A 14,735-nucleotide genomic window follows, 5' to 3' on the forward strand; every position below is an offset into this window, starting at 1 on the left:
GACAAGTTCCTTCCTCTTTCCTTTTTGTTTCGGCTGTGCAAGAAGGTAAGGAAGATGAACACACTCTTACCTTTATTTCCTTAAAGGTGACCAAATGCCTTAACTTCAATTTCTTCTCTTTAGGTACGGCAATGGGGAAAAGAAGGATGAACATACCTTGTTTCTATCACTCTTCCATTCTTTTAATTATTCTTTCTTCCATACTATAAAGCCATTAACTATTATCATGCTAAAATAAAATGCATATAATATCCATCAACCATCATTATGGCCGGCCACTAAATTATAAGTGGTCCATTTGACATGCAAGTCCCTCATGTCAATAACTCATGCATTATTTGGCCACTTTAAATTTCACCTATCACATTTTCAAGTCCTATCACATGGGCCCTTTCTTATAAATTAGCACCTAATTGATAAAATCAAGGCACGAAATATTCACACATACAAATTCCACATACAATAAGCACAGAATATAACATCTAATTATTTTTGTGACTCGGTTTTGTGGTCCCGAAACCACTTTCCGACTAGGGTCACATTAGGGGTGTCACAACTCTCCCCCCCTTTAGGGATTTTCGTCCTCGAAAATTTCTACCGATGTATAGTTTAGGATAACATCCTGTTATTGAATTATATCCATATAGACATTAGCTCATCGATAGCAATTGTAATTCATTATTGATTTCGCATCGATCTATAAAATCATTTCCTTATCTTAAAACAAATACATAAACATTTCTACAAGTATGCACATATATCTCATTTCCTTGATTTCATAAGCAATAATCACTTAATTTAATTCACAAATGCATTTCAAACACATATAAATCACATATTAACATGTATAATTCATATCATCAACCCACATATTAAGTATTTCACATTTTTATGCATGTATAAGCTGTAACCTGACCGAAAATACACATATACTCAAACATCCCAATAAATATCCTTTATAACTCCATTGTATCTCAATATTCAACTTAACTTATTTCCGACAGAAAATCAACTTCCACATACCTAAACATTTAATTCATTCAACTCATTCAATCACTTATTAACGTTACCCAGTATCACGATGGATTAGGCATAAAGCCTCGTATAGTACACCGGCATGGGGTTTATTTTAGCACATAACCCATATATCCAAAATTATCAGCATTCATCAAAATTTCTTACAGACTTCCAAATGTCGAACTTAATCGAAATAATTTCTTGAACATGATTAAAAAAAAATAGGGTCATTTAGCAATAGCACATGTGACTTCATATACCAAGCATCCATAGACTACATCCGTAACACATTTATAACATGAATTCATTTCTTAACAACATATCCACCATCTTTTTACGTATTCACTTATTTAGTATACATAACATAATATAATATAATATGAACTCACAAATTTTTACTTTCATTTGATTTTCACATACCTTAGTACATACACATATCACTTATTCGATCTTACTTTATTTATCATCTTAAATATACCCGTTGAATCATTCGAAATCATTACGGATACTCATTAAGCACATATAGCTCTTACAATGCCATATCCTAGATATGGTCTTACATATTCTCACATATCGAGCCGATGCCATGTCCCAGACATGGTCTTACACACTATCTCAAATCAATGCCTTCGTCCCAGACGAGGTCTTACATGAATTCCATTTCACACACTTAGTGCCCACTGACCGATCTCGGACTCATAGTGCTCGGTTAGAGGAATTCGCACACACAGTGCCTCTAATCATTCACACACATAGTGCTCTTATTCATTCGTTATTACACATTGAAATGACTTAATCAAGTCTATAAAACATCTCATATGTACACTTTAAACGTATACTTTCATTTAACTTTGAATTCATACAGTAATGAACACTTAAACTTTGCTCGAATAACCAGCATTAAGCGTGTTAGGCACAAAGGCCCGAATACACATCACCGGCACGAATGCCCTTCGGGATTTAGCCCGGATATAACATCGGCACGAATACCCTTCGGGATTTAGCCCGGATATAACACCGGCACGAATGCCCTTCGGGACTTAGCCCGGATACATCACTAGCACGAATGCTCTCCGGGACTTAGCCCGGATATAACACCGGCACGAATGCCCTTCGGGACTTAGTCCGGATACATCACTAGCACGAATGCTCTTCGGGACTTAGCCCGGATATATCACTAGCACGATTGCCTTCGGGCTTAGCCCGGAATTAGTAACTCGCACAATTGCCTTCGGGACTTAGCCCGGTTATCATCCGAATATCCATGCACATATCAATAAATCATGACACATCTCTATTTCAATTTCATAACTGGAATTCAAACACAAGTCACTTATCAAGCATTATCATTTTCGGCTCAATAGCTACATACAAGAGCATGGTTTTTGATTTACTTGAAACATGATCTAATCGAATCATAATCTAAGCTCCATTACTCAAAAACTTACTTATATTATACCTTTCTCAATATTGACACATCATAAGCATGTCTCAGTCCTCTCAATACCATCTGCTACAACTCGATCGGGATCGGAATTCATTACAATATGAAAAACACATTTTAACTGTCAGAAATCATCACACTATCAAATAATCACAAAATGGCATGTATAGCTAGACCCAACGTATTACGGTAGTCCTAGAATCGACTAAACCGTAGCTCGATACCAATTTAATTGTAACACCCGTGCAGAGACCGTTCTTGGGAGTCGAACACGAGGTGCTAACAGACTTAATTCATTTACTTTCACAGTCCATTTAAAAATTTCCAGACAAGCTGGCTAACTGCGTCACTGTCTCCTTAAAAATCATATCTTGAGTTTCAAAACTCGAAAACCAGTTTCGTAAATTTTTACTGAAACTAGACTCATATATCCATCTACATATTTTTTTCTAGAATTTTTGGTCGAGCCAATTAGTACAGTTTATTAGTTAAAGTCTCTCCTATTTCAGGGTTCAACTGCTCTGACCTTCATTCATTACGACTTATATATCTCCCTGTACAGGGCTTCAATACTTTTTCTGTTTGTTTCTAATGAAACTAGACTCAAAAAGGAATCTGTACATATATGTCATGACTTCTAATTATCTCTGGTTAATTTATAAGGAATTTCCAAAGTCAGATCAGGGGATCCAGAAATCGTTCTGGCCCTGATCCACGAAAACTTTAACATCTCATACTATACTATTCATATGATCGTTTCGTTACTTCCATATGAAAGTATATTCATTAAGGTTCGATTACATAATTTATTCACTATTTAAATCCATTCCTACTATTTTTAGTGATTTTTCTAATTTACAACACTGCTGCTGTCAGCATCTGCCTTTAAGGTAGACTTTACCTATTTCATAGTTTCCATGATTCAACTAGCCCTTTAGCATATATAGCACAAAATATGATCATGATTAACCATTCCCATGGCCCATCATTACCAAGTATATCCACACCTCTCAATAACCGTATACATACAAAATGATTATACCACTATGCTCAAAATACATAAGCCATTTTCGCATGGCTATCCAAATATATACAACACCAAAGTATTTGACTAATAACAAAAAGGGTAGTCCTATACATGCCATTTTCAGAGTTCAACCAAAAGTGTACCAAAAGGGCTTTGATATTGTGGGCGATTTTGACTTGACAATCCCGAGTCCAATGGTGACGAGCCAAAATCTATAAGACGAGAGAATCAAAGAAACGGAGTAAGCATTTAATGCTTAGTAAGTTTTGAGCAAAACAAAGTGTTCTCATTCACTATCATTGGTCATTCATTTCAACTATTCGATGAGGTTAACCTAGAGCTTCATCTCGAACTATAATATCAATAAACGCATCACTTGGTCATCTCATATATACTTTCAATAATAATGACCTAGATGGTCAAATATTCCCAAAGCACATTCTTCATCAATTTTCAACTTTCAATAATCCTTTCCACTTGTTCATAATCACATCCATATTTTAAGTATTTCAACATGACAAGTACTAAATTACCGTAGGTACATAAAGAACCGGACATATTCCTTATCACATATCGTAAACTTACAAGACATAATCCTTACCTTGTCTTGGCACATCTAGTGAACCCAACCCATACCCAAATCATAAGGCTTTTGGGCGAATATGCATTAATACATAAGAATATTTCATCACATACTTCATTATACAAGCATACCATTACCAATTAGGTCATTCTCATATTTGGAGTTATAATATTAATCACAGTTTCCTACCTCTTTGATATTGATAATTCACCTTGAAATCATTCCGCCGATGAGTAAGTAATACGTACCTGAACATCGTAAATACATAATACTTATTTGATGGTAACTTATTGCAGATACTCAATATCAAAGTCTTACTTGAATCCTAGCATTTAGCCGTCGGGTCTTTAAAGCTCGGATATAGTACGAGCACGAAGACTACGAACATTAATCAGGATAATATTCTCGCATAAAGCCTGCGGGGTTTTAACCCGGATAAAATCCCCACACGTGGCCATCGGGTCTTACCCGGACAGAATCTCCACACGTAGTCATCGGGTCTTACTCGGAATATGTTTCCAAGTTTCATGTACATTTAATCACATGTTACAAAATTCACATCGACTGTCATATTTGTAATTCATTTGCCTCATCAATTATCTAATAATACACACCTTTCACATTTGATCAGTCGGCCACAATATACACATCTCCTACGTATTGCACAATAGCCATTCGGCTTTACCAAATATACATCCCTCGTACATATTTCATATTAGCCATTTGGCTTTACCACATATGCATTGTGACAGCCCCAAAATTGACCCTAGTCGGGAAGTGGTTTCAGGACCGCTAAACCGAGTCACCGAAATGTTTGAATGTAATATTTATTGTCTAGAATATGTAATTATGAATGTGTGAAAATTTCAAGCTTCGATTTAGTCGATTTCATGTGAATTTAGTCAATAGGACTTAGGTGTGACACGTTTGAAATGTGATAGGCTAATCTATAAGGACCTATTATTGCATGTAATCAAAGGGGTGGACTTGCATGTCAATTTCCCCATTTAAGAACTAGTGGCCAGCCATGACAAAGGGGGATGGGCAAAACATGTTTTGAAACATGTTGTGTAAGTGGTTTATGTTGGAATAAATATAATAAGGAGTATGGGTAATAAAAAAATAAAAAAAAAGGAAAGAATGTGTGTGATGGCTTCTCCCCCTCCCCATTGCCGTGAAGGTAAGAAAGAAAACAAAAAAAAAAGTGTTCATCTTTGAACATCTTTGGCTGAAAAATTGAAGGAAAAAGGGAAGAAGGGAGTGAAGCATTTGGCTATCCTAGGTCACTATTAAGGTAAGTTTGATGTTGTGCCATGAGATTCAAGCATGTTTTAGTAGTTAGCTTGAGTTCTAACTAGCCCATGGTTCAAATCTTTACTATGTCATGGAGATAATGTTCGGCTAAGGTGGATTTGTGGATGTCATTTGCATGCTAAAAGTAAAGCTTGTAATGATGCATGGGATGGTGGATTGATGACTCTTAAATCTTCTTTTTAGCATTTTTGAGTGAGGCATTATGTTCCTTGTTCAACCATGACCAAAATTGAAATGGTATGGTGTTGTAAGGCATTCGGCCATGGTAGGAAGTAAAAGAAAACTATGGTCGTTGTTCATGTTATTTGGATGAGAAATGGTAGTAAGGTGAGGTACAAATGTTAGTGTTTGATTTACTAGTGTATATGTGTGTATTAACTAGTATGTTGAATTTGATTCGTGATTTCGTACCCATGTGACTCTAATGTCTAATGTATATATGGGCTAACTACCTTGAGCTTCTCTTTGATGTTCGAATGAATTGTATTGAATTGCTTGATGTGATTAAAAATGTGCATGACCATTGTGTATTTGAGCTAAAGGGTGGCCATATGACCTTTTAAACTCCTTGTCATATTCGGCCATAAGCTAGCATAATGAGACTTTAATAAGTTAAATTTGTGTGAATTAGCTCAAGAGCTTAGAGGACCACAGTTGGATAAGGGGAAGGAAAAAGTGATCAAATAGCCGTCGAAATCGCTCGACCACATCTGAGGTAAGTCTTCGAGTAATGACCCTACTTGAATTATATTGAAATGATTTGTCATATTATGGCAGATAGCCGAATGTGCGTAGGGACTACGTTGTAAAGTCAATTGAAATCATGCTCTTTGTGTGTGGCTATTGAGCCGAAATTGGAAAGGTTTGATAAATGTTTTGTGTTTGAGCCTTAGTAACGAAAATGAAATATGGATGTGTCGTGATTATTGATATATGTGTGCATGAGCATTTGAATGATACCCGGGCTAAGCCCCGAAGGCATTTATGCTAGTGATTATATCCGGGCTAAGACCCGAAGGCATTTGTGTGAGTTGTTATATCCGGGTTAAGACCCGAAGGCATTTGTCTGAGAAGTGCTATACCCGGTTAAGACCAAGGCAATTGTGCTTGTGGTTATATCCGGCTAAATTCCGAAGAAACTTGGTTTGAAGGTGGGCGTTTGGTGCTGTAATAAATTCAATTAATACGCTCGAAAAACCCAAACGATAAGGTATGTTTGCATGTGCATCGGAAAAGTCGATTCGTTTGAAATAGTATTCGTTCAATCGACTAACGAACTTTCGGCTCTTAGATAGGTTGATGCCTTGTGTGTGTATGTTGATGAAGTGTGAAGTAAGTATGATTATGAGAATGTGTATTAATAAAGTGATTCATTTAGCTATGTGAACGTAATACTTTAGTCGAAGCCGATTTCATTACTTGAAACTTACTAAGCATTAAAATGCTTACCCCGTTTGCTTTGGCTCTTTGTTTTCTAGATTTTGTTCGTTAGCTATCGGATTCGGGATCATCGAAGTCGAAGTCATCCACACTATTTTGGTACTCTTTTAGTTGAACTCTGGATATGGCATGTATAGGACTACCCTTTGTTGTTTTTCAAGTACTTTTTGTGATGTATGTGTGTACAGCCATGCGAAAATGGCTCGTAGAAGTGGAGTATGGCATTAGACCATTTGTGTTTATGTATATATATATGGTTTCATGATGTGACTATGGACTGGAATGGAAGTGTTGGGCAAATGATCCGCCATTGGAATGGCTAAATATGATTATATGTGGACCTATGTATGACAAAACTCTAGTTGGTCCATGGAAACCACGAAATAGGTAAAGTTTACCTTGAAAATAGATCTTGACAGCAGCAGTGGTGTGGATTTGAAAATCACTAACATTTATGGAATGGAATTAAATAGTGAATAAATTATGTAATCGAACCTTGATGAATCTATTTTCATATGAAAGTAACGAAACGATCATATGAACAGTATATTAATAGATATTAAAGTTCTCGTGAAACAGGGCCAGAACGGTTTCTGGATCCCCTGTTTCGACTTTGAAAATTTACCATAAATTATCCAGAGACAATTAGAAGTCATGCCTTATATGTATAGATTCCCCTTTGAGTCTAGTTTCATTAGAAGTAAACGGCATGCGTATTGAAGCTCTGTACAGGGAGATATCCAAGTCGTAATACATGAAGGTCAGAGTAGTCAAACCCAAAATCAGGGGAGACTTTAACTAATAAACTGTACCAATTGGCCCGAAAAAAATTCTAGAAATAAATCCACAGATGGATATATGAGTCTAATTTCAGGGAAAATTTACGGAATCAGTTTTTGAGTTTTGGAACTCGAGATATGATTTTTAAGGCGGACGATGCAGCTTAGCCACTGTCTGAAAATTTTTTTTTAATGGACTGTGAAAACAAAGTAATTAGGTGCATTAGCACCTCACGTTCGACTCGACAATGGTATCGGTGCAGGGTGTTACAATTTTATTGGTATCAGAGCTATGGTTTAGTCGATTCTAGGACTACCGTAATACGTTTGGGTCTAGCTATACATGCCATTATGTGATTAATTGATAGTGTGGTGATTTCGACATTTGAATTTGTGTTTATTTATAGTAATGGATCCCGATCCCAACCGAAGCGATAGCGATGATGTGGAGAGTGTGGCGCTGCTCCCTTTAAGGGACAAGGCCGGCGGACTCTCAACCTATTGCTAGCAATCCGAATGATGAGGCTAGGCAAGCTTTTATAAGCGTGATGAATGATTGGTTCAACCAATACATTCGAACTAATACTGTGTTCCACAACCTCCATTCCCGACTAATACAACCCCAAGACCTACAATACCTCCGAATCGACCAAATAAGGTCAAATAAGCCCCAGTTGATGAATCCAAAAACATGGGGCTCAGAATTTAAAGCTACGGATAGCGATGATGCCGAGCAAGCTGAATTTTGGTTGGACAACACTATCCGATACTTCGATGAGCTATCTTGTACACCGATGAATGCCTAAAGTGTACTATCTCCTTGCTACGCGATTACGCCTACTATTGGTGGAGTACTCGACTTACAGTGTGCCCGAGAGCAAGTAACTTGGGAGTTTTTCCAAACCGAGTTTTGGAAAAAGTATATCGATCAAAGATTTGTTGATAAAAACGGAAGGAATTTCTTGAGCTTAAGCAAGGTTCTATGTCGATTCATCGATTACGAGCGAAAATTTGTTAGACTTAGTAGATACGCCGAGAATGTGTTTCGTCAGAGGCTATCATGTAAACGCTTGAGGATGGGCTAAATGAAGATATAAAAATGTTCGTTGGCATTCTTGAAATACGAGAGTTCGTAGTACTTGTCGAGCGAGCTTGTAAAGTCAAGAGCTTAGAAAAGAAAAACAAAAGTTGATGTGGGAACCGGGAGTTTCGTAAAGATCCTCGGAAAGTCTCTTCAACAGCATCGAAGAAATTTCGAGATGATGTGGGCGGTCTAAAGGCACTTGGGGCCTTTTAGACGAGATCGTGATCGACCCCACAATGGTACACGAGGCACTTCGGTCACCAGTGTTGGGAATGAACGTCGAGACAGAACGCAGTGTCAGCATTGTGGTAAATGGCATTCGGGGAGCTGTAGGTTCCATGACCACTCCTGCTATAAGTGTGGATCAGCTGACCACTTTATCAAGGATTGCCCGAGGTTGCCTGAACAAAATGTAAGTCAGAGTGAGAAACCAGGTGCTACTACTGCTCGGGGTAGACCGTCTAGAAACACGGGCAATGCTAGTGGCGGTCAGAGAGGATCTAGAGATGCTACAACCAGATCTGAGGCTCGTGCGCCTGCTAGAGCTTATGCTATACGTGCCCGCGAGGATGCTTCTTCGCCTGATGTTATTACCGGTACTTTTACTCTCTTTGATACTAATGTAATTGCTTTGATTGACCCCGGTTCTACTCATTCTTATATATGTGAAACCTTAGCATCCAGTAAGACTTTACCTAGTGAGTCTACTGAGTTCGTAATTCGGGTGTCAAATCCCTTGGGTCGTTACGTGCTTGTCGACAAAGTGTGTAAGAAATGTCCCCTAGTAATTCGAGGTTCCTGTTTTCCGGCGGACTTGATGCTTCTGCCGTTTGATGAATTTGATGTTATTCTTGGTTTGGATTGGTTGACCGTGCATGATGCGGTTGTGAATTGCAAAAGCAAGACTATGGATTTAAGGTGCGCAAATAACGAGATGATCCGAGTTGAGTCTACAGACTTAAAGGGGTTGCCAGCTGTAATATCATCAATGTTGGCCCAGAAATATGTAAGAAAGGGGTGCGAAGCATACATTGCGTATGTACTTGATGATAAGGAGTTAGAAATAAAACCCGAATCTGTACCGGTGGTTTGTGAATACCCGGATGTTTTTCCCGAAGAATTACCGAGTTTGCCACCTGTTCGGGAGATAGAGTTTGGTATTGAGCTTGTACCTGGGACTACGCCGATTTCGATAGCTCCGTATCGTATGGCACCAACCGAGTTAAAAGAGTTGAAAGCTCAGTTGCAAGAATTGACAGATAGAGGTTTCGCTCGACCAATTTTCTCACCTTGGGGTGCACCAGTATTGTTTGTGAAAAAAGAAGGACGGAACCATGAGGTTGTGCATTGACTATCATCAGCTGAATAAAGTGACGATAAAGAATAAATATCCGTTACCGCGTATTGATGATTTGTTTGATCAACTAAAGGGAGCCTCAGTGTTTTCAAAGATAGATTTGAGATCGGGTTATTATCAGTTGCGGATTCGAGATTCGGATGTACCCAAAACTTCTTTCAGAACGAGGTACGGTTACTACGAGTTCTTAGTGATGCCGTTCGGGCTCACTAATGCCCCTGCGGTATTTATGAATTTGATGAATCGGATCTTCAGACAGTATTTGGACCGGTTCGTAGTTGTGTTCATTGATGACATCTTGGTCTATTCAAGAGATGAGACCAAACATCTTGAACACACGAGATTAGTGTTGCAAATTTTACGGGATAAGCGGTTATATGCTAAGTTCAGCAAGTGTGAGTTACGGTTAAGAGAGGTTAGCTTCTTGGGTCATGTGGTATCTACATCGGTATTCGAGTCGACTGAGCAAAATTTCAACCATACTTAACTGGAAGCCTCAGAAATATTCTTGAGGTTCGAGCTTTTAGGACTTGCGGTTACTACCGACGGTTTGTAAAAGGTTTCTCGATGATAGCCACACCCATGACGAAGCTACTTCAAAAAGATGTTAAGTTAGAATGGACGGAAAAATGTCAGAAAAGTTTTGATCAACTGAAAACTTATTTGACGGAAGCTCCAATTTTAGTGCAGCCCGAATCAGGCAAAGAGTTTGTCATCTATAATGACACCTCCCTACTTGGGTTAGGTTGCGTATTGATGCAAGAAGGTCGAGTTGTGGCCTATGCGTCGAGACAATTAAAGCCACATGAGAAAAATTATCCGACCCATGATCTCGAACTAGCCGCCATCGTATTTGCTTTGAAAATATGGCGACATTATTTGTTTGGTGAGAAGTGCCATGTATTTTCGGATCACAAAAGTCTCAAATATTTGATGACTCAGCGAGACTTGAATCTGCGACAAAGGCGTTGGCTTGAGTTGTTGAAAGATTATGAGCTTGTCATTAATTATCACCCGGGAAAGGCTAATGTGGTTGTGGACGCCTTAAGCCGGAAATCACTGTTTGCTTTGCGAGCGATGAATGTACACTTGTTTGTTCTACCCGACAATGTGTTAGTAGCTGAATTAAAAGCCAAATCATTATTGATTCATCAAATTCGTGAAGCTCAGAAAGTCGATGATGAATTGGTTGCAAAATGGGCTGAGTGTGTTCCGAACAAGGAATCGGAGTTTCAAATTGATGATGATGATTGTTTGAGGTTCGAAGTCGTTTGTGTGTTCCAAGGAATTGAACTCATTTCGATGATTCTGAGCGAAGCCCATTGTAGCCGAATGTCAATTCACCGGGAGTACGAAGATGTACAACGATTTGAAACGTCGGTTTTGGTGGCATGGTATGAAACGAGACATCTCCGACTTTGTTTGAGATGTTTAATATGTCAACAAGTGAAAGCGGAACATCAAGTGCCTTGAGATTACTTGATCGATCACGATACCCGAGTGGAAATGGGATTGAGTCACAATGGACTTTGTGTCCGGACCGCCATTGTCGACAAGTAAGAAGGATGCGATTTGGGTTGTTGTTGATAGACTGACTAAGTCGGCTCACTTTATCCCGTGCGTATGGATTTTCATTGGATAAACTAGCTGAATTGTACGTTTCTCGATTGTGAGATTACACGGGCACCGATTTACATTGTGTCGGATAGAGATCTGAGATTCACCTCGCGATTTTGGAAGAAATTGCAAGAAGCTTTGGGTACCAAGCTGTATTTTAGCACCGCTTTTCATCCACAAACCGATGGTCAATCTGAGTGGGTAATTCAGATACTTGAGGATATGTTGAGATGTTGCGTCCTTGAGTTTAATGGTTCATGGGAACGATATTTACCTTTGATTGAATTCGCTTACAACAATAGTTTTCAGTCAAGTATTAAGATGGCACCTTACGAGGCTTTGTACGGTCGAAAATGCCATACGCCATTGTTTTGGACCGAACTCGGTGAAAGTAAAATTTTCGGAGTGGACTTGATTAAAGATGCTGAATAGAAAGTAAAAGTAATCCGTGAAAGTCTAAAGGCAGCCGCAGATCGTCAGAAATCGTACGCGGATTTGAAACGAAAAGACATTGAATATCAGGTGGGAGATAAAGTGTTGCTTAAAGTTTCACCTTGGAGAAAGATACTCCGATTTGGCTGTAAGGGCAAACTGAGTCCGAGATTCATCGGGCCATATGAGATATCCGAACGAGTCGGTCCAGTTGCGTATCGTTTGATTTTGCCCCCTGAACTTGAAAAGATTCATGAAGTCTTTCATGTTTCGATGCTTCAACGTTATAGATCTGATCCGTCGCACGTAATTAGTCCATCAGAGGTTGAAATTCAAGCCAATATGAGTTATGAAGAAGAACCGATTCGTATCCTAGCACGTGGAGTGAAAGAATTGTGAAACAAAAGGGTTCCGCTAGTGAAAGTGTTATGGCTCAAACACGGGATAGAAGAAGCTACTTGGGAACCCGATAACTCTATGAAAGAGCGATACCCAAACCTATTTACCGATAAGATTTTCGGGGACGAAAATTTCTTAAGTGGGGGAGAGTTGTGACAGCCCCAAAATTGACCCTAGTCGGGAAGTGGTTTCGGGACCGCTAAACCGAGTCACTGAAATGTTTGAATGTAATATTTATTATCTAGAATATGTAATTATGAATGTGTGAAAATTTCAAGCTTTGATTTAGTCGATTGCATGTGAATTTAGTCAATAGGACTTAGGTGTGACACGTTTGAAATGTGATAGGTTAATCTATAAGGACCTATTATTGCATGTAATCAAAGGGGTGGACTTGCATGTCAATTTCCCCATTTAAGAACTAGTGGCCGGCCATGAGAAAGGGGGATGGGCAAAACATGTCATGAAACATGTTGTGTAAGTGGTTTATGTTGGAATAAATATAATAAGGAGTATGGGTAATAAAAAAATGAAAAAAAAAAGGGAAAGAATGTGTGTGATGGCTTCTCCCCCTCCCCATTGCCATGAAGGTAAGAAAGAAAACAAAAAAAAAGTGTTCATCTTTGAACATCTTTGGCTGAAAAATTGAAGGAAAAATGGAAGAAGGGAGTGAAGCATTCGGCTATCCTAGGTCACTATTAAGGTAAGTTTGATGTTGTGCCATGAGATTCAAGCATGTTTTAGTAGTTAGCTTGAGTTCTAACTAGCCCATGGTTCAAATCTTTACTATGTCATGGAGATAATGTTCGCTAAGGTGGATTTATGGATGTCATTTGCATGCTAAAAGTAAAGCTTGTAATGATGCATGGGATGGTGGATTGATGACTCTTAAATCTTCTTTTTAGCATTTTTGAGTGAGGCATTATGTTCCTTGTTCAACCATGACCAAAATTGAAATGGTATGGTGTTGTAAGGCATTCGGCCATGGTAGGAAGTAAAAGAAAACTATGGTCGTTGTTCATGTTATTTGGATGAGAAATGGTGGTAAGGTGAGGTACAAATGTTAGTGTTTGATTTACTAGTGTATATGTGTGTATTAACTAGTATGTTGAATTTGATTCGTGATTTCATACCCATGTGACTCTAATGTCTAATGTATATATGGGCTAAGTACCTTGAGCTTCTCTTTCATGTTCGAATGAATTGTATTGAATTGCTTGATGTGATTAAAAATGTGCATGACCATTGTGTATTTGAGCTAAAGGGTGGCCATATGACCTTTTAAACTCCTTGTCATATTCGGCCATAAGCTAGCATAATGAGACTTTAAGAAGTTAAATTTGTGTGAATTAGTTCAAGAGCTTAGAGGACCACAGTTGGATAAGGGGAAGGAAAAAGTGATTGAATAGCCATCGAAATTGCTCGACCACATCCGAGGTAAGTCTTCGAGTAATGACCCTACTTGAATTATATTGAAATGATTTGTCATATTATGGCGGATAGCCGAATGTGCGTAGGGACTACGTTGTAAAGTCAATTGAAATCATGCTCTTTGTGTGTGGCTATTGAGCCGAAATTGGAAAGGTTTGATAAATGTTTTGTGTTTGAGCCTTAGTAACGAAAATGAAATATGGATGTGTCGTGATTATTGATATATGTGTGCATGAGCATTTGAATGATACCGGGCTAAGCCAGAAGGCATTTATGCTAGTGATTATATCCGGGCTAAGACCCGAAGGCATTTGTGCGAGTTGTTATATCCGGGTTAAGACCCGAAGGCATTTGTGCGAGTTGCTATACCCGGGTTAAGACCCGAAGGCAATTGTGCTTGTGGTTATATCCGGCTAAATTCCGAAGAAACTTGGTTTGAAGGTGGGCGTTTTGTGCTGTAATAAATTCAATTAATACGCTCGAAAAACCCAAACGATAAGGTATGTTTGCATGTGCATCGGAAAAGTCGATTCGTTTGAAATAGTATTCGTTCAATCGACTAACGAACTTTCGGCTCTTAGATAGGTTGATGCCTTGTGTGTGTATGTTGATGAAGTGTGAAGTAAGTATGATTATGAGAATGTGTATTAATAAAGTGATTCATTTAGCTATGTGAACGTAATACTTTAGTCGAAGCCGATTTCATTACTTGAAACTTACTAAGCATTAAAATGCTTACCCCGTTTGCTTTGGCTCTTTGTCTTCTAGATTTTGTTCATTAGCTATCAGATTCGGTATGAGTATTGAAGCT

Source organism: Gossypium arboreum, chromosome 11, assembly GCF_025698485.1.
Source record: "Gossypium arboreum isolate Shixiya-1 chromosome 11, ASM2569848v2, whole genome shotgun sequence".
Lineage (NCBI taxonomy): Eukaryota > Viridiplantae > Streptophyta > Magnoliopsida > Malvales > Malvaceae > Gossypium > Gossypium arboreum.